This window comes from Dipodomys ordii, unplaced genomic scaffold, assembly GCF_000151885.1.
Source record: "Dipodomys ordii isolate 6190 unplaced genomic scaffold, Dord_2.0 Scaffold49, whole genome shotgun sequence".
Classification (NCBI taxonomy): Eukaryota; Metazoa; Chordata; class Mammalia; order Rodentia; family Heteromyidae; genus Dipodomys; species Dipodomys ordii.
The window spans coordinates 13,355,774-13,376,249 of NW_012267265.1; the positions used below are offsets into that span (position 1 = coordinate 13,355,774).

Genomic DNA, 20,476 nt, shown 5'->3' on the forward strand with positions numbered 1-20,476 from the left:
TGAATACCTTTATGTTGAGGACTTCAAAGAATTTGGAAAGGAATCTACTAGAAAACTTTGCAATTTTTGAATTAGTAAACACATTGAGAGACATTCTTAATCCCTACGGGTTTAATGGTAACATTTGACCCATCTATTTGAAATATTAGACAAAGTGATTATACAATTACGTGTTGGGTTTCCCTTCACTAAATTCCAAGTAAAGAACTGCCAGATTAGACACAGAATCCTGGGGACCAAGTGTTTAGAAGGTTGTCCTGTGCGACACTCAAACTTGTCAGGTGGAGTGAAACCATTATCCTCTTTCTTTCCTCCTGTTTCTCTTTCATTTCTGGATCTCTGGAGCATCTCTGGCTCTAAAGATCTTGTTCATCCCCATGTGCCCTCAAATTCCACCTTCCACTTACAGCTTTATTTATTTCCTAGGCCTTTCTCTGAAGGTGTCTAGGTGTAGAATAGCTAGAAATCCCTCACCTTTGAGTTGTTACTAGATTTTATAGGGTTTGTGGGAAACATGTCTTCTACTCAGCCTTGAAATTGACTTGGAAAACTCAGTTTCAAATGGTCCCTTGGGCATGCTATCAGCAAAGCCCTTCCCTGGGAGCCGAATGACAGATGCTAGTTCCCTGATGTCTCCTCTGGTGAGAATAAAATGTGAAACTTCTGGGTCCATCTTATTCTCTGCTTTCAAGTTGCTATGATACCTATGAAAGATGTCTCCCTGTCCCAGTGAATGCACTAATTCAAGGTGATATGCTTTTGTCATTGAACTATTGCAGAGCAACTCAGTGGTCCTGCCCTTTCTGTAGAAAAATCTGTGTGTGTGTGTGTGTGTGTGTGTGTGTGTATGTAGGAAATGTGCCTCACACTGATGGATGTATGTATTCTCCACTCTATCTGCCCAATCTCCATGACAACCTGCCTCTCCTGTGTATTTGCTAGCTTAAGAAAACAACCTACCTTACACTCATCTATGAAATGATGCTCAAGTGGGAAAGGTGGAAACATAGCCAGAGGTGTGGAAGGAAAAAGGCTTTGGACATAGGTTTCTTAGAGGTGTGTCTTAATTTTCTAGACCAGAAACTATTCAAGAACCACTGTGAGTTCAATTCCGTATTGCCTGAAATCAAATTGCTATGGTACTATTTGTTAGACCATGAAATAAGTTTAACCTGTCCTCTTTAAATGTCACAATCTTGAATCATTCCTATTGACACATCTTCCTGAGGCTTTCCTGGCCAGCAAGTGTGAGCAGGTTTCATTCTGGCAAATTTCATTGTTTCCTTGCTTTCATCAGATTCACCTGCCAGGGTCCCCTTAGAAGATGTGAATAGATGAACACCATTTATTTCCACCAATTACAAAATAGGATATGTTGCTTCTGGCTAGGAGTTCTATGCACAGTTTGAAAAAGGAAATACTAAAAGACGTTATTATTTTTAGCCCACAGAACTTAATTTGATTCATTAATGGGCTGAGCATTTTCCTGCCAGAAAATCAGTTTTTGAGTAGGGCCTCAGCCTGACATGAGAAAGATTTCAAACCCTCCCCCCCTCCCCAAGAAACCAGAGAAAGAGGAGAAAGAGGAAAAGCATGCTTTTGTTATTGGAACTTCTCAATCTGAACACAGATCTCCTTTCCCGTGCCTGGAAATCCTCATGGAAATGCTCTCATTTCTGTTTGGTTTGTGTCATTTTGTGATGATTTTCAAATAAACAAAAACACAGATCTTTAGAAAATGTTGGAAGCAATTTGATTTGGTATGCCAAAATAACCAGAACTGTAAAATCTCAATTTGAAATACAAGTGTTTTTGTATGGTGAAGAGAAATGGGGTCTGCATGAGGAAAGTGTTTACTGCTCAGTTTCTTACTGTGTTAATTACTTTTAATAATAATAATAATATTATTATTTTGCATGTGTTTGTGTGTGTGCGTGTGCCAATACTGGGGGCTTGAACTCAGGGCCTGCGTGCTCCCCTTAGGATTTTTGCTCAAGGATGGTGCTCTACCACTTGAGCTACACCTCCACTTCAGCTTTTTGGGTGGTTAATAGCAGATGAGTCTCACAGACTTTCCTGCCCTGCCTGGCCTGGAACTGCCTTCCTCAGTTCCTGAGGAGCTAGGATTACAGGCACCCAGCTCACAACGTGTGATCTGAGACCCCTAAACCCACTACGGGGCAGTATTAGACTTAAAATTCCCTCCAAGAATCTAGATAGAGGACATATACCTAAACATGCATTTCTAGGAGCAAAGGTTTTGATGCGAGAGCTCCGATTTTTTACCAGGACCCAGTTGGTGGAAGCAAGTACAACTTGTGTGTGGGGGGAGGGGGGAAGGGGAAGGTTGGGGAAGAAATGCAGAATTCCCTGAAGGGCAGGAGGCACAGGTTGCTTTGGCCTGTGACACACACACACACATACACACACACACACACACACACACACACACACACACACACACACAGTGTCTCTGATCAGTGTCCAGGACGTAGGTACGCTGCACAGGAGCTGAAATGAGGGAGTCCTGTAGGCAGAGAGACCCTGGCAGGTGCTGTGAGGCCGGTCAGGAGCTCGGTGGCCGGTGGCCAGGGTGGGAGATCACCCGGACGCTGGAGGGCGGGGCTCCCCTTAGTGCTGACCGAGTCTTCCGAAGCTGCCAGCTGCCAAGTGAAACGTGAAACCCGAGGCCACGGGAGGGCTGGCTGCTTTCAGTTGTTCCAGCCTCTCCTCCTCCTCCTCCTCCTCTGGTCTGTGTACACATTCACACACCATCGCTCCGTCGAACTTCTGAGACTCTTCTTTGCGCAACTGCTTGGATTTCTCAAGTGCATGTGGCAACGTAGCCCACGGAGCATCGGCCGGGCGAGGTTGGGTCTCGGCGGCGCTCGGAGCTGCCTGGGGCTGCCGCGGGCACCGGGGAGGACCCGGGGCACCCGCCGACCCTGGGCACCTGCCCCCCCTACCCGCCCCAACTTTCCACCCACCGCGGTCTCGGTCGCAGCAGCTGGTTCGGCCGCAGCCGCTTTCTTCTGAAGCCAGCGGCCGTGGGGCCGGGGAGTGAATGGGGCTCTACACTTCCCCTCTGGGTGGGAAGTGAAGGAGCAGAGCCGCCCCCTTTTCTCTCTTTCGGGGGGAGTCCTGGGCGCCCAGTCCCTCTGAGCAGTCACCGGCGATCCCGCCTCTGTCCTGCGCTCCAGAGACAGGTAGGTGACACTGCCCGCCCCGGGGGAGTGCGCAGAGGCCCCGCGGGAGGGGCCCGGGGTCTCAGCTCGTGTGTATGTATTCACGTGCATGGGTGCGTATGTGGGGATGGGTTGTGGGCACGCTTAGGAAAGGGCACAGGCCGGTGTGTTGTGTTTCTGGCTTACAAAAAAATAGTTGGAATGAATCACGATCCTTTGTGAAATTCATCTTCCTCTCACTACTACTCACCCTCTCCCTATTTCTGGCTTTCTGTTTCCACCAGTGTTTTGCCAGTTTCCTAGACATCAGGGCATGCCCATTGGTATAAATAGGAAATCTCTGGGGACCCTGGAGCCCCTCAAAAAGCTTTGTCTAGATTTTTTATAATAGTTTTTAAAGGAAGTATCCATTCTTACGGGTACACATGAACTATGTTCTCAGTAAAAAAATACTTCAGATTGCTTCTCTTTCCTAAGTCCTCAACTAGAAGGGAGGTTGTGTTACTCTGAATTCCTTAGAGATATTAGATTTTTAATATCAACTGGCGATAAGAATACCTGTGCCCTTCCTAGTTTACATGTACTTCCTTCAAATTAAATGTCATCTCCAAACAACTCCTATTTCCATCAGATTTTATGTTTATATTTTTTACTCTTCCAAGTTGTCACCATTTTCTCACTCTAAAAAGAAGAAACAAATCACGCTATGTGCTTGAGACATAAAAGTGGTAAACCATTTGTTTATCTGTAAGTAACCATTTGTGTTGCTGTGTCTGCTAAATAAGAGAAATTAATTGAAATCCAGGAACAATGGAAGTAAGTTTAATGACTTTATTCAATTACAGAAAAGACAGATAGAGTCAATACAATCTGTTTTCTAGTGCTAATTAGAACTCAAAACCAGCCCTGGAGGGCAAAAAGAGATGTTGGTATTAAGTGGGTATCATAAAATATAAGACACACAGAATGAATGTTAGAAAAAGCCAGAAAGCTAGTGTGAAGCTCCCTTAGGCTTGTTAAGATCTCATTCCCCTTTTCAAATTTCAAAGTATTTCCTCTTCTCTAGGGATAGTTCAACTTCTAGACAACCCAATAAAGAAACTCCCCTTTATCTCTTCTCTGAGTGCCCAACTTTCAGGTACAAGCCAGGAAATCTGTTCTCCCTGGAGCCATTACTGAGTTCTTAGCATTTTCTCCTTTGGTATCTTAGTGGACCAAGGTGAGAAAAAATTCTAAAATAAATACCATCTGCTACCCTACAGTGGGGATGTGTTCTTGGAGGAAGGCTTTTAAGTGGGAAAAAGGGCTGAACTGAGTTTTTCGGATCTAGGTGTATGGAAAGAGCATATAACTAACTTGATATTAGGAAGGAGAAGCTGTAACTCTTTCTGTATGTGATTCAGAATGTCCTTGACATTCAACTGTATTACTACACTTGTCTTTACTATGAATTGGAGGTGCTAGCATTTTCTTTGTAATGTTCTTTTGAATTCTACATACCTTGAGTCTGAAATACCTTGAAAATATAAATCTAATAGTAAATGTGTGTGTGTGTGGCGGGGGAAGTGAATGCAGTTAAGAAGCAATGCATCTTTCCATAGAACATAGAAACCTTGGCAGAAATCCTCGTTGAAATTTGCTCAGCTCTTGTTCTGGTTAGCAATGGCCAGAGCTCTAATAACTTCCATGACCAAGGCTGTATTTCCTATGTGGTCAAGGGCCCTCCCAGTTGAGGGTGGGGGAGGGGCAGAGTGAGGAATGTACAGCAGGTGGTAGTGAGCAGTGGAACAGTTTGAGTCTGATTACTTTGCCTTCTTAGCAAAGCCTATGTAATATTTACCAACAGTGTCCCAAAGAATACCACCATGACCTAGAGACCCACTGAAGAGTATTTTCTTTCTGGCTCTGGTCCTGTCTGGGTTGGCTTCCCAGGGCTGAAAGCCCGTGGCACAGTTACTCTAATTTTCAGGCTAGGCATTTGTTTCCTGTTCTTGATGTGAGCAATGCTGACACCATCTTAGCTACCAGCTATTATTCCTTCTGGTATTTTTGCGTTGGTGGTGAAAAACGAATCTCCCATGAATGGAGCTTATGTTATGCTGATTCTTTCATTCTGCCATGCCTTGAGTGTTGATAAAAGGTGTATGCTTTGGAAAACTAAGTGGAGACCCAGCCTAGAGCGCAGTAGGAATGGGCAGTCATATAATTGGTCATGCGTGGGTGTAGAGGACGGTGATGATAACCAGAACCTCAGGCCTTAATTCTACACTGATCACACTGTACTACAGAAGAAAGCGGAAGAGATTTTTCAATGAAAAGCTGCCTGTTTATATTTAAAGCCATAGCTAAAGGATTAAGATTTTTCCCAGATGGAGAAGCATACTTAAAAATAAAATTGTAAATAGTCGATTAGGCTATGAAGTTAATACTCTTCATGCAAAGAGCCAGAAGACACTTCTGTCATTGAATCCCCCAGTCATAACCCATCTGTCTGCTCTTTGAACTTGAACTGTATATAATTCTGCTAGTTGAGGCAGCTAAGTCAAAGCACATTTGGAAAGGGAAGGATTGTGAGGAAGAGTCAGAAAAGATTCAGCTTCTGAAGTTATTGCAAACCTGGGTCCTTTTAAGTAACATATCTAGCTTCCTCTCTCTTCACTTCTGGTCTCCTGTTTTTATATTTAGTTTTAATGGAGTCCCTGCTGATTCTTATTGTCCCACTTCAATTGGAACTTCCTTGGGAAAGTTTGCCAATTCCACTCAGGAAGAGTTAATGATTCCTTCTTGTCTCACTCCATGTACATTGCTCATACGTTTGAATAATGACAATCATGTATCATTTAACATTGGAGACATATTCTGAGAAATGTTTAATTTTATGATTTCATCATTTTGGTAACATTTCAGGGTGAGCTTACACAAAACTAGATGATAGGAACTACTAGGCATATGGGATTATACACTTTTGCACTACTGCTGTATATGTGCGTCACTTATGGACAAAAATGTTTCGTGGCACATGACATACTCCAATGATTGTGAGTTCCTCAGTGGGTATATTGCTCATAAGGTTACCACATGTATTCAATTGCCCAATTCAATGTTTGAAATGTAATAGATAATATTTCTTTAATATATGACCATAAATGAAGTGCGTATTATTAGACTCCAATTTATGTCAATAGTTATATCCCAACAGTTCAGTTAAAATACGGCTATTTGCTCTCTATATGTCTATATGCTCTATTTTCCAAATTAACAACACACACAGTGAGCCCAAAGGAGGCAGTCTTAGGGGAGGAACATAAGGCTCAGTGTGTGTGTGCCTCTGATTTATTGAAACAAACTCCAGGAAATGGGAATAATAAGTTTTTTTCTTAGTTGTTGCTTTTTTTTTTCTTTTAGTCTTGTTTGTTCTTTTACCTGTCTTTAGGAGAGTAATTATGGGGGGACAGAAATGGAGGGACAAAGGGTGCACAAATGCAGCAGTGATATTCACTAAATGCTATGTTAAAAATGAATTATACAACTGTGCTTAGGGACAGGAAGAAAAATATGGGAGAGAATGAAGGAAGGGGTGACATTGTCCAAAAAGAAATATACTCATTACTGACTTATGAAACTATAGCCCTTCTATACATCACCTTTGGAACAACAATAAATCATCATTCACCATGTTGATCAGCTCACACAAGCCTATTTGATTCCCATAATAGAGGAAATACATGGCTTTTGCAAAACAAACACTACTTTAGAATCATCTTTTTTCTTTTCCAAGTCACAAATTCATTTAAATTTCAAGATAATAAACAGTTTTTTATATTGTGTATAAAGTCTGTGATCTATCAAATCCCAGTGGGAGGTTCTGGATTTAGCTATGAATGCTAATAATGAAGCTAAATCTGGGTATACTGCATGGAATAGGCCATACTCATAATGAATCAAACAAAATTAAGTTACTAATTTTTGTCATAATTGCCTTGAGTGCTAGAGGGAAGTAAGATCTAATTAAGTGAGAATGTAGAGTCAGATATAAAGAGATTTAGCTAGACATCTTTCATGCTCCTGATTCTTTGTTATATTGATTTTCATTTTATTGCCTCTGAGTTCTAAGAAAATTCAGTTTCTTCCTGAAATACTTTTTCTTTGTTTAGAATTAGTTCTGCTATTTTATAATTTCTTAAACTACATAAAAAACAATTCATTTAGTCAATGTCTACTACATGAATATTAAATTTAACTTTTCTCTGTTACATCATTATTTGAAAGCTATATAATGTTTAATTTTTCATGTATAAATTAAACTATTATAATTTCAATATTATAAATATCAATAATGGTGTATAATCAAAGATACACATACTTGGTTTAGAAAAAAAAAGCAAAAAATTTGGAAAGGGAGCTGCATTCTATTTGATCTAAAACACAAATGGGTGAATTTCCTTCTTAAAGCGATGCTACTGTTGTCGCTTACCTATCTACTTTTTAGCATGTGGCTAATATTTCAATCAGGAATGCATAACACTTGTGTTTCAGGTACTAGTGAAGGAAGTGAAGCTCAAATTACTCCTCTGTCTCTGGGAAGCACGGGAGAACAAACATGAATATTTAAGTGTGATAGTCCAGCCGCTAACTTCTCTAAAATTTCCAGGCTTTCTATCTGTATGAAATTTGTCCAGACGACTCATATTACAAAGCCTTTTTGCTAAAATACCTTCATGGCACTGTATTTTAACATGAGACTGTATCTTTTTAGACTGAGTCAATGTAAGAGAAATGAGATACACATACAACATTTTAGCACTTGTATTACACAGTTTAATATTTTATACTAGGATTTAAACTTAGTACCTTGTGCTCTCTCCCAACTTACTTGCTCAGCCAACATTTTACCACTTGAGTCATGCCGCCAGCCCAGGTTTTTGCTTTATCTTATAGATGGAGTCTTACGGAATTTTTTTTTCCTGCTTCAAACTATGATCCTGCAGATCTCAGACTCTTAGCTAGCTGTGATTTATAAATGTGAGCAAAAATCATTGGGCCTTCATAATCTTTACTTAGGGACTTACCTGATGAATTCATCCTGACCTTTTCTGCAAGGAGTTTTAAAATACATATCTTCTCTGAGTAATTAATGTGTCTTTTGTTAAAAGAAAAGAGGCTACAAAATTATCTTGTTCTTTCTTTTGGTTTATTGTCCAGGAAGATGAAAAATAAATCTGATGCTCACCTGAACCCTAGTGAAGGTCTTCTAATGCACTATGGCATCAATATCATTTAACTGGGTTAACTTTCCACTACACAAATAGGTTAAATTGCATATATGTATATATATATATATATATATATATATATAGTTCTGAAATATGAACTCAGGGCCTAGGTGCTGTCCCTGAGCTTCTTTGTGCTCAAGACTAGAACTCTACCAATTGAACCACAGCACCACTTCTGGCTTTTTCTGAGTAATTTATTGGAGATAAGAGTCTCACAGACTTTCCTGCTCTGCCTGGCTTTGAACTGCAGTACTCAGATCCCAGCCTCCCGAGTAGCTATGACTATAGGCATGAGCCACAGGTGCCTGGCTCACTTTATTATTATTTTTAACTCTTTTATGACATCTAGATAAAGATTCATACATTTCTAATATGTGGCTTTTCATATTTTAAGGTCAGTATTTTTCTAAGTCATTTTATGTGCTTTCTTAAAACATTTTAGGTATGCTTTATAGTCTTTCAATAAAGAAAAATGCTCTACCCCCAAAGTGTTATATTTCTTAAAGATCTTAGAAAGAAAACCAGGTCTTAGGAATGTTGAAAGTAGAGAGATAAGGTTGAACATATGAGTTCTTTTAATTCTATATTTAACAAATTCATACAAGAATACCCTCGAAGATGTCTCTGACAAATAGAAGAGAAATATTTTCCCTAAAAATAAAGTACATCAGCCGGAGTGGGTGGCTCACATCTGTAATCCTAGCTACTCAGGAAGCTGAAATCTGTGGATCTTGGCTTGAGACCACTGGGTAAGAAACTCTGTGAGACTATGGCTCAAGTGGTCGAGCACTTTCCTTGATCAAATAGAAGCTTAGGGAAAGAGTCCATCTTTTAGATGTCAGAATTCTTGCAATGCTGAGTTGGGACTCTGGTGTTGAATTGCCACCATTGAATTCTCTTGTGAAAAGTAGGCTTCATTCACCAGACTACTAACCGAATCTATCTGTAATGATCCAGCTAATTAAATGTCATGTTATGATGAGACTTAAATATCAAAATTCTGTTTTGTGGGGATCCAATGATTTAAACATGTTACTTAACTCCCACACATGGAGACAAATGCTTCCAGAAGATCCCAAAGCACCAAAGGGATGTGAGCTAAGAGGCTGCAAGAGCCAGATGCAGTAATGCTAACTACCAGGCACAGTTGTATGAACCTAGCATCCCTACATGGGAGGCTGAGCCTGGGAGGATCTGGTGCCAGATCTGCCTGGAGAAAAAGACTGTGTAAGACTGTCTCCACATAAGAGGAACTGGATATAATGACATGCATCTGTGATCCTACTGACACTAGGAAGCCTAAAGGTAGACAGATCATAGCTTGGGCCCACACTTGAATGGGAAGCAAGAGCCTATCCTAAAACTAGCTAGTGAAAAACAGGGATGGAGGTGTGACTCAATGGTTTCATGCCAGCCTAGCAAGTGAGAAGCCCTGAGTTTAAACCCAAGTTCTGTTTGGGCCTGGGGAGGAAACAGGGGCATATGAGGAGAGGCAGAGAGAGAAAAAAATGTGAAGGAGTGAAGGAGAAGATGATGGAGAAGGAGGAGCAGGAGGAGAAGGAAATGGAGAGGAGGAGGAAAAGGAGGAGGAGGAGGGAGAGGAAGAAGAGAAAGAGAAAAGGGAAGGGGATGGGTAAGAAGAAGTGAGAAGAGACAGAGAGAGACACACACACACACATACACAGAGAAAGATGGAGAAATGTACAAGTGGTCCCCTGATGTATGACTGGAGCTGAAAAGGATGAATTCTTTTGGGATAAGAACTAAGAAAGAAAGGAAAAGGAAGTATGGAGGCAATGTAGGATGTGACAATGAAAAGTTTAGTCACTGTCTATTAATAGATAACAATTATTGAAGCCTTACTATGTTCAAGTTATGCTCAGTATTTGACCTGGTTTATCTCCTTTTTCTCCTCCAGGACTCAGATATTTTTTATGTGTTTTATAGGTGAGAAGACTGAGTCTTAGTAATGTCTCACAAATCACACAGTTATCACATAGTAGCTCTGAAACTCATTCCTCATAAGCAACTTTCCTGTTGTGCTATGGAATTAGGATACTATTCCAACTTGGCTCTCATACAAATATTAATGCCTTTTGACATTGGGCAAGTACTGTTTACTAATTTGAACTGTTGCTTTCTTCTCTGTAAATAGAGACATTATTTCATATTGTTATTATAAATCTTTAATTTATGAAGTGAGAAAAGCATGGTGAACAGCAATAAAACTCAATGCAAATTAACTGTCAATTAATTTATTATAAATTAATTGTTGATCAGAGAGAGTCTTAAGTATTTTTCCTCATTATAAGGATCAATTTATCAATAGTCATAAAATCAAATTAGTACTTCATGACCAACATTTCTTTTTGAAAGAAAAGAAATAGAATTAGATGAAATGGGGAAACATAGAAAATAATTAGGATTCATTATATGTAAATAAGAAGGAACACTATTTCATATATTTTAATTTTGGTTATAAATATGTGAGAATGAGTAGGTTCTTAGACACTAAGTAGAGAGGTAAAATGAGGACCATTTATGGGAAATCATACAAAATTTAGATAAGCACATGTCTTATGCTTAAGAGTGGTATAAAGTACATGTTGACATGATATTGGCTAAAGACGGGAAAATACAGGATGTGAATAAGTGTTTGTATGATTTTCACTTTACATGCTTTTCGGTTTTTCTGTGCTTCATATTTACAGTTCCTGTGGAGAAATGCTACAGAATTGGATTAGTTTGTTTGTAGAAGATTGAGTAAGAAAGCCAGGTGCCAGTGATTCATGCCTGTATTCCTAGCTACTCAGAAGGTGGATCTGAAGATTGCAGTTCAAATTTAGCCTGTGTAGAAAGGCTGTGAGACATTTTTTCTTTCTTTTGTGCTGATCCTGGGGCTTGAAATCAGAACCTGGGCACTATCTCTGGGCTTTTTTGCTCAGGGCTAGCAGTCTTTTTTGGGGGCATTTTTTTGGAGGGGGTGGTTTATTGGATAAAGGTGTCTTGTGACTTTCCTCCCAGAGTGACTTCAAACCACAGTTCTCAGATCTCAGCTCCCTGAATAGCTAGGATTACAGGCATATGCCATATGTGTCCAGCTTGAGCCTCTTTTCTGTAATAAACTAACATAAAACCGATAAGTGAGCTCTGGTTCAAACGTTAGAGTGCTAGCCTTAAACAAAAGAGCTCAGTAACAGCAACCACACCCTAAGTTTAAGCCCTAGGGCTGTCCCCCGCCCCCTAAAAATAAGTAGATTCTGTATTTTCTTCTAGAAGTACAAAATTATAATAACAATCTTTATTTTGAGCCCTGGATATAAAATTATTTTCAATTTGCAACATTTAAATAATAATAGATCTAATGTCTGAAGAGCTGTAAAATTAAGAGTTGAATTAAGAACTCATAAAAATTATGCTCAGTATTTTTGAAAAGCCTATACAGACAGGATGTTAGCACTCTAGTTAATGTGATAATATGGATGATAAAATCTTTTTGGCAAAAGTGAAGTGATGTAAATTTTTATATTGAAAGATTTTCCACTCAAAGAAAGTAATGAATGTGTTTAAGCTATTTACTGAGATGTGCTTTTAGTTTAAAGAGGGCATATAACATCTGGGCCTGCTTTGTTGCCTGTTGTGGCCTTTATTGTTTTATTTGGTTTACAGTTGACAGATATGTTTAGCTTAACACTTAAAGTATCCGGTTTGAAGATATAACATCCAGATTGTCTAGAAATAACTTTAAGTTTTATTTTTTAATTAAAATTACTTTAATTTTTAAAAAACAGAAATTAGGTATGTATTACTACCTCTAAAAGTTAGTTTTTAGAGATGTATAAACAATTTTTTTAAGGATAAAAAGAATCAGGAGAAACACATTTCAAGTATACACATGTCTATTTTATGGCTCAGCAATATCAGCAATAAACTTTCATCTTTAATAGTCACTTCAAAGTTGTTCCATAGGTCCTCCTTATTTTATATTTTGTGGTTGGAGAGGTGAGAAAGGCTCCAGGAAAGAGCATGAAGGATATGCATGCTAATATTCCTTGTGGCATTAATTAGCATCTGTAAATTCAGATAAATCACTTGATTGTTCTGGACTTTAGTTTTCTTGTTAGGGAAGGGAGTTGGAATGACTACTTTCTAAGTTGGTTTCACCAGTAAAAACCTCTGTTGCTCAAATGGTAATATGTTCTTGTTGAGTAATTTTGATGAATGTAATTATGTGTATGCACTTAACAGGGTCCTGAAAAAATGATATTTGATTTTTATAAAGGACTAATGATCTGGAAGTTGTATATGTGAAAGAATAAAATTGAGTGCTACCTTGCATTGACATATCTCATGTGCTCATGGACTGGTGTTCATCAGCTGTAGGATTGGAGGGCTGAATGATGCCACTCACAGGACAGAATCTGAAAAAGTTTGTGCATTTCTGTTCATCACAATGAGTGGGTAAAGTCACTGGCATTTCATGCTTAGGGATAAAAAATAGCCTATGTCCTGCAATGGGTGGTGTGGTGATCCTCTACTACAAAGAATTTCCCTTCCCCCCAAACTGGTTAACTAGATTAAAAGATTGAGTTTTAACTTCATAAAACCATCTGAGAATCTGGCAATGAAGGCATATTCTTCCTGCAATTTCCGTTACCAAAATGCAAACAATATCTATTCTTAGATGACAACTGGTATTCATGATTCCTGGGAGTGCTGCCTCCAGATCTCTGCACTATATGCTGAGTCTGCAATGAGAAAAGTAGTGGACAAACTTAGCCCTGTTAGTCCAGGGAGCAAGTATAATTTGAAAACATCACAAGAATAATCCCTTGTAAAAGTAACTGGTTTCTTGATGAAAGCAATATTTTTAATGAAATGGATTACAGAAATTTACATCCAATGGAACTAGACTTCCTGTGTGTGCACATAGATGCTATGATGAAAGCATAAAACACACAGATTCTCTTCTCATCAATAAGAAATGCCATATGTGTAACAGCTTCTTGCAGAATTCTAAGTAATATGAATGCTTCCTATCCCTCCTTGGCCTCCTTCTTCTCTGTATGGCCCTTGAGCAGTCTGGGTCAGGCAGGCTTAAGGATAACAACCATTCAGCAAAGAGCTTTTGTAAATCTGAAGTGGACTTTTCTTTAGAATCAATGAAATTATATATTTTTCTTCACATTCTTTTCTCTCACTGTGTGGTTCACTAGTATATGAATTCTTGGACTATTGAATCTATGGAGCTTTCTGATACTGGGAGCATAAAAGGTTTTGTTAAGATAAACCAAGGTCCAGTAAACAGAACCCCAACTGGATGTTTTCCAGGAATGAAAGGGAATCCTTGCAGCATGCATGCACATGTGTGTGCGTGTATGTGTGTGTTTGTGCATGTGCACTAGTATTAAGGTTTTATTTTGGGACCAGGAACTCTGGTTTGCTTTTGCTTTTTACTGAAGGCTGGCACTCTACCACTTAAGCCACATCTTGGCTTCTGGGATTTTGCTGGTTAATTTGGCAACAAGAGTCTCATGAATGTCTTCTCTCATATATGTAAGCTAGAACTAATGTATAAATGTACAAACAAACATATATAGGATTATATGCAAGTATATACAAATGTATTAACCTACAGCTATTAATATAAGTATTCCTTAATAAAACTAATTTACAGTCAATAAAATGAATACTAGAAAAGTGAGACATGAAAGGAAAGGTGAGTCAAAGGAGGGGGCTAAAAATGAAGAGAGAAAGGTGTGAGGGAAATGAAGTCATGATATTCAAGGCATATCCTGTGAATCTAAGAAAACTGAGGGATGGCATTGGTTTGGGTTAGGAGGGATGGATTGGGGAGAATAATGAAAGAGAAATGACATTAATATGCATTGTACTTATAAACCCATTTATTGAATGGCAATTACTTTGTACTACTACTCAAATATCATAAAATTATATTTAAATAAAAAGAGTCTTCCAAAATTTCCTGCCCTGTGGTTGGATTCTAATGATGATCCTCATATCTCAGCTTCTTGAGCAGCTAGTATTACTGGTGTGAGCCACTGGCACTCATTTTTATATGCTTGTTTGGGGGGTTATCTGGGTCTAAAAACCTCTTCTGGCAAGAGAAGTGTGATGGAGATGTCTATTTTTTTCTTACACATTTGGTAAAAATTTAGATCAGATTAGGTTGAAATTATAGAATTAGAAATTGTTCATTGTCCGTCTTAAGCCTAAACAATAGCTCCATATTAAAGTTGCATGTCATGTTTCTATGTAGTGACTGTTTGGACTACAGAATCAAAATCTGTTCAGGAAAAAAAGCTATGGCCATCTCACCACAATCTCAGTAAGGAAAACCAGTCCCAGGCAAGGCTTCTGGCTTGTATTTTATAACTTCTCTTGCTTGGAGTCTCCTGAGACAATTAAACTAAATGTTCTCTTATAAGCACATCCTGGTGCTTATTATAAATCAGCTCCTCCAGTGGGAATCTCGAAGGGTACCAATTAATTACTATCTGTGGTAGGATTGAGAAAAGTCACTTATATGATTTTCTGTGTTCCTTGATATTCTATAATCTACCCTTCTATCCTTAGAAGTTCAACAGAACACTTGCAAAATTGGCTTCAGCTTAACTCTGTCATCTACCCCATATGTTTGGGAATATCACCTTTTCCCTCCTTTCTCTTATTAAATTGATTCCATTTTTTTTGGGTCTATTCATGGGGACTGAACTCTGGGCCTGGGCGCTGTCCCTCAGCTCTTCAGCTCAAGGCTAGCGCTCTACCACTTGAGCCACAGCACCACTTGCGGCTTTTTTTCTTTTTGCTTATGTGGTGCTGGGGAATCGAACCCAGGGCCTCATGCATGCAAGGCAATCGCTCTACCACTGAGCCACCTTCCCAGTCCCCCATTTTTTTCTTAATAAGAAATAGGACACCTGTCATTCTCTGAGGGCAAATAGCCCAATAGCAGCTAACTTTACATTGTTTCTTTTTTTTTTTACATTGTTTCTTTTCTTCTTCTTCTTTTTTTTAATCAGTTATGTGACCTGGGCTCTGGGCCTGGGCACTGTTCCTCAGCTCTTCAGCTCAAGGCCAGTGTTCTACCACTTGAGCCACAGTGCCACTTCTGACTTCTTCTGCTTATGTGGTGCTGAGGAATTGAACCCAGGGCCTCATGCATTCAAGGCAAGTACTCTACCACTGAGCTGCCTTCCCCATCTACATTGTTTCTTTTCAAAAAATATACTGCTGTTTTTACAGTCTTTGAATCTATAGACCATTCATCCTGAGAATCATACTGAATTCAGACTTCTTTCATTTTGATTTTTCAATTAAAGTTAAGATTTTTATCACTAAATAAGGCACTGTGCATTATTTTTCTTAATAATACTCAAGGAGTATAAAAGTGTCAACTTTTTATTGTTATGTCAGAACTTATTTAATCTACAAATACATTAGATTAAATCTTTGATTAAATCTTTAAGTCTTTGTGTTACTAAGTTGGTGGAATTTTATTTTTGGTGCCTTTCCCTGTGCTTGAACTCAGGGCCTGGGTGCTATCCCTGAGTTTTCATGCTCAGGGTTAGCACTCTATCACTTGAGCCACAGCTATAGTACTGGCTTTTTGTTGTTAAAGAGTCACAGACTTTTCCTGCCTGCTTGGTCTGGCTTTGAACTATGATCCTCAGATCTTAGCCTTGCGAATAGTTAGGGCTATAGGCATGAGCCACTGACAACAGGCAATTTTAAAATATAAATTAGACCTTAAACATTTGTCACTTCAGCATGTATTTAAATTTGGTAGGGTGGGAAATTGTTTTACTGCATGTAGTATTACTTTTACAAATAGTTCATGAAAATATCTTATCATAAGTATAGATTTTGTACATAGGGAAGACTAAATGCCATCTTCAATTCATAAGTCACACTAATAGAAGTGATTGTTGAGTATGAAATAGTTTTCCAAACAATTTATTTTGTGGGAAGAATATATCTAATTCTAAAGAATTTATTCAAAATCTACTTACTTTATTTTATATTTCTAGGATAATTACTTTTCAAAAACTGTTTTGTTTGGTGTGCTGGTATAGGCCATGAAGTCAGGGCCTGGAAATCTGGCTTTCTTGCTTACAGCTGGTACTCTGCTATTTGAGTCAGGCCTGCAGCTCAGATTTTTTCTAGTTAATTGGAGCTATTGTCCCATGAACCTTTCTGCCTGATCTGTCTTTGAACCACTGTACTGCAAGTCTCAGCACCCTGAGTAGCTAGGATTGCAGGTGAGAGCCACTAGCCCTGGTCTAAAACTTATTTTTATTGTACATAAAAGAATAACTTTTCACAACTCAAAGGAAAGGTGGCACTGGGAGATGGACTAAAAGGACAGATAGTCACCATCGGAATCTCACATCCACTTACCCCTTGCAGATGAAGGCCGGTGAATTGGATGTGGGAGAGCGCTCAGGGGCAGAAGGAGGCTTGTGGTGGTTGGGTCCCTTTGGCAAAAGTCCAGGCCACTGGGGTCGTGATTTAGGAATGAGAGAACAACTACTTCAGAGACTGTGGAGAACGAGGCCTCTAAGGAGGGCAGCTAAGAGAGGGGAAGAGCAAGTTCAACAAGAGAGGAACTTGTTTCTGGCCGATGCACCACTGAAAGTTTAAATAAAGATTATTAGGCTTGCCAGAGAACCACACAGACACCCAGGTACAGAGAACAAAGAAAGGTTTGCAGACATCCAGAGACAGAGAACAAAGAAAGGTTTATTGCCAGGAAAGGGGGCCAGTAAGACTATTTCTCACCAGGGAGAAGCGAGAAGAAGCACTGGCTATTGTCTGAGGTGACCTAGGAGGTTTAGGAGATTTAGGAGGAACTAGAAGGGGCTAGGAGGTGGAGACCCTGGTGTGGACGTGAGGGCCAGGGGCTTCATCATGGCAGACTAGGATTTATGACTGTTGTCCTAATGGTTAATAAGGGGCCCTGCAGCTGCCCAGACCTGAAGGTCACTCTAAGGGGCTCTTGCTGCCTTATATGGTGGTAGGTAGAGAAGTGCCATCCCAAGGGGTTGGAGGCTGATTATTACTGTCTTTACTACATGGGCCTAGTATTGCCTAGGAAGGGAGCTTGCTAAGCAATGGAGAGGGGAAAGAGTGGAGTAAGCTATGGGAAGGGAGCTCATTTCGCTAACAGTACACATATAATTGAATTTATAAGATGATATATAACTTTTTATAATACTGGGGATTGAACTCAGCTCCTTGCACATGCTAGATAAGTGACCTATCACTTGATCTACATTACAGCCCCCAAAGTGTAATTTTTAACACAGCAAGAAAATCTTTTTTTTTAATTGTGCGAATACCATACAGAGGAGTTACAATTACATGGGCAAGATAACGAGTACATTTCTTATCAAGCATTGTTGTCTCCTCTTTGTTTCCCCTTTCCATCCCTTCCCATACTCATCCTCTCTCCCCACCCCATCCCCTCTTCCCACCCGATACTCCCACCAAAGTTGTAAAGTTCGTTTTTTGACATAACGACTTGTACATTTCATTGTTGCAATGGGTCCACTTGTCTCCCTAGTTAAACGATTTGTTTTTTCCTTTCCCTTGCACAAATTATACCAACATTTGAATAATTATCCTGGGGTTCATTTCCCTAACATCAACTTATCTGACCTCTTCTGCTTGACTCAGACATATACTAGTTATTGCAAATTAGGGAAACCATGGGACCTATGTTTCTTTGGGCCTGGCTTATTTCACTTAATATAATTTTTCCAAGTCTTTCCATTTCTTTACTATCTTCCTATTTAACTTTTGTAAGAAAAACAAAGAAAATTTATCATGTACCTAAAGGAAAGGAAGTAGTAAACTCCATTAATATCCTTAAGTATGCTGTTAATATCAAGCTTCAACTTGCATTATTTTATAGTTTGAGTTACTTTTTTAAGCTAATACCTTTGACATTGCTTTCAATAATATGAATGTTATTGAATCCATTTAATTTAAATTAATAGTCCTCAATGAACTGTAGATTGTCCTTCAATGCAGTACACAATAATTATACACTGTTCTCTCCAGCTTCTTTTTTGACTCTTCATATTCTGTAAAAATATAAAGAAGTAAGTTTGATACTAACCCTTGAGAAATTTCGTGCAAAATGTAAAAGCAAAAAGAAAAAGAGGAAAATACTCCTTAAGCACTGCTTTGATCAGCATATAATCATGAGAAGACAGAGGAGAGAAGAAGAGGATTCTGCACATGGTGGCCACTGGGTAAATCTTCGGAACAGCGAGAGCTCTTTCTGTGCAGTGCTTTTATTATCTCTCTGTTTGCCATTTCATCCTCAGCTGTTTAATTTAGCAACATTCCAGGGAGTCTCCTTAGTTTCCCTGACATAGGCCTGTGACTGGGGCTTGAAGACTCAGGGGAACTGCTTTTTGACACAGGGCAGGACAAATAAAGTTGGCTGTGTGGTCAATGGTCCAAAGGTGTAGGGAGACAGACTTCCTCCAGAGTAAGGTAAGCCCTTTGGAAATCTGAGCCTGGGTGAGGGCTCCAGAGTTGGAGATTGCCAAGGGCAGGGTTCCACACATCTGGGATCACAGCTTAGAAAATGTGCGGGAGGAGGTTACAGAAACTTCCTCAGACATTTGCTCATGGCTCAGGGGTGCTGCATCTGGCACTCTACTCCTGAGGTGGATTTTCAGGTCTGAACAGGACACTGGTGGCTCCTGAGGGTTAGTACTTAAATGTTCAGCAAATAACACTCTGACTAAATAGATAGCGATCATCAGGGTGGTTTAATTCTTAGTGCTGTTTTCTACTTATTGATGTACAAGGATTTTCTTACTCTCTTAGAAATAGATACCAGGAAAATAAAATTATATGGCACTGTTTTGTGGAAATGCCAAGCAATTAGTATACGGTAATATTTATGAGCTCTATTATTGATACAAAGTGTTGAAATAGTCCAAAAAGAGAAAATGACATGTAAAGGTCATAGCACCGTGTACCTGGAGGAGTGGGAGCTGGAGAGAAGGAAGAGCGAGAGAGGAAATATGCATGGGTATGTTCAGGTAGAATGTGATGAAATTATGGGTGATAGTACAAATTAGCCTGGAAGTGCTGAATTACTGTGAGTGATGCTATTTGTCAAGGTTGTCAGGGTAGAGATTCTGTGACTGCTTGAGAAATTGAAGATTGATTCCTGATACTAATGTTGACTCATAGAATGTAACAGGCTGTTTACAGACTTTCAGCAGATTGGGAAGGTTTCTGAGCAATTGATCCCAAAGGGTCAGGTTCTAGGTTCTGATCTGAAATAACAGATGCTTAATTTGAGCTGGTGTATCTTTACCTTATTGAATTTCCAGGTCATTCTCTTTAGCATGTGGTCATGTGTGAGCAAATTTGTATTCTTTCTGAGAGATTGGATTTTATGCTATAACTGATTTTAGTATGAATCATGGAATAGAGAGAGGAAGGATGAATGAAGGTAGTCAGCATATATATATATATATATATACACACACACACACACACATATATATATATATATATTAAACTGGAACTGGGAAAATTGAGAGGATGGGTAGGGTTGAGAAAGACTGGGATGAATGAAAGGAGTGATATTAATCAAGATATAGTATATATAATCATAAACTTGTGTGTTGAATTGAATCACTCTGTACAACTCCTTGAAGACAATAATAGCAATTTAAATACCACATATTTGTATTCTAAAACAAATTATGGAACTACATGAGGCTTTTACAATTAACTGCTATATGTCAGCAGTCCAACTATAAAATAATGTTTGGGAGCATTAGGGAAGCTGTTGTTAATCTAATAGCCTTGGCTCCATTAGAACAATAAATTTACATGTGGCATTTTTTGTTGTGGTAGATGTCCATTAAAACCCAATACCTTATTTGAAAAATTTTATCTTTTCTTCTCAAAGCAATAAAACTAAAACCCCAGATATTATATTTCATGGCATCATAAAAGTCT

At 39.0% G+C, this 20,476-nt stretch overlaps 1 protein-coding gene and 1 pseudogene across 1 annotated transcript in view; one reads left to right on the top strand and one right to left on the bottom strand.

Moving 5' to 3' along the window:
• LOC105988491 overlaps positions 1-3,296 on the bottom strand; it is a 33,636-nt pseudogene extending 30,340 nt beyond the window's left edge.
• The window catches only part of Arhgap24 (Rho GTPase activating protein 24), a 449,827-nt gene continuing 432,061 nt past the window's right edge, over positions 2,711-20,476 (top strand). Inside the window, exon 1 of the mRNA XM_013020201.1 lies at positions 2,711-3,206. The gene's annotated coding sequence lies outside the window, so the exon portion shown is untranslated. The remainder of the gene's footprint in view (positions 3,207-20,476) is intronic.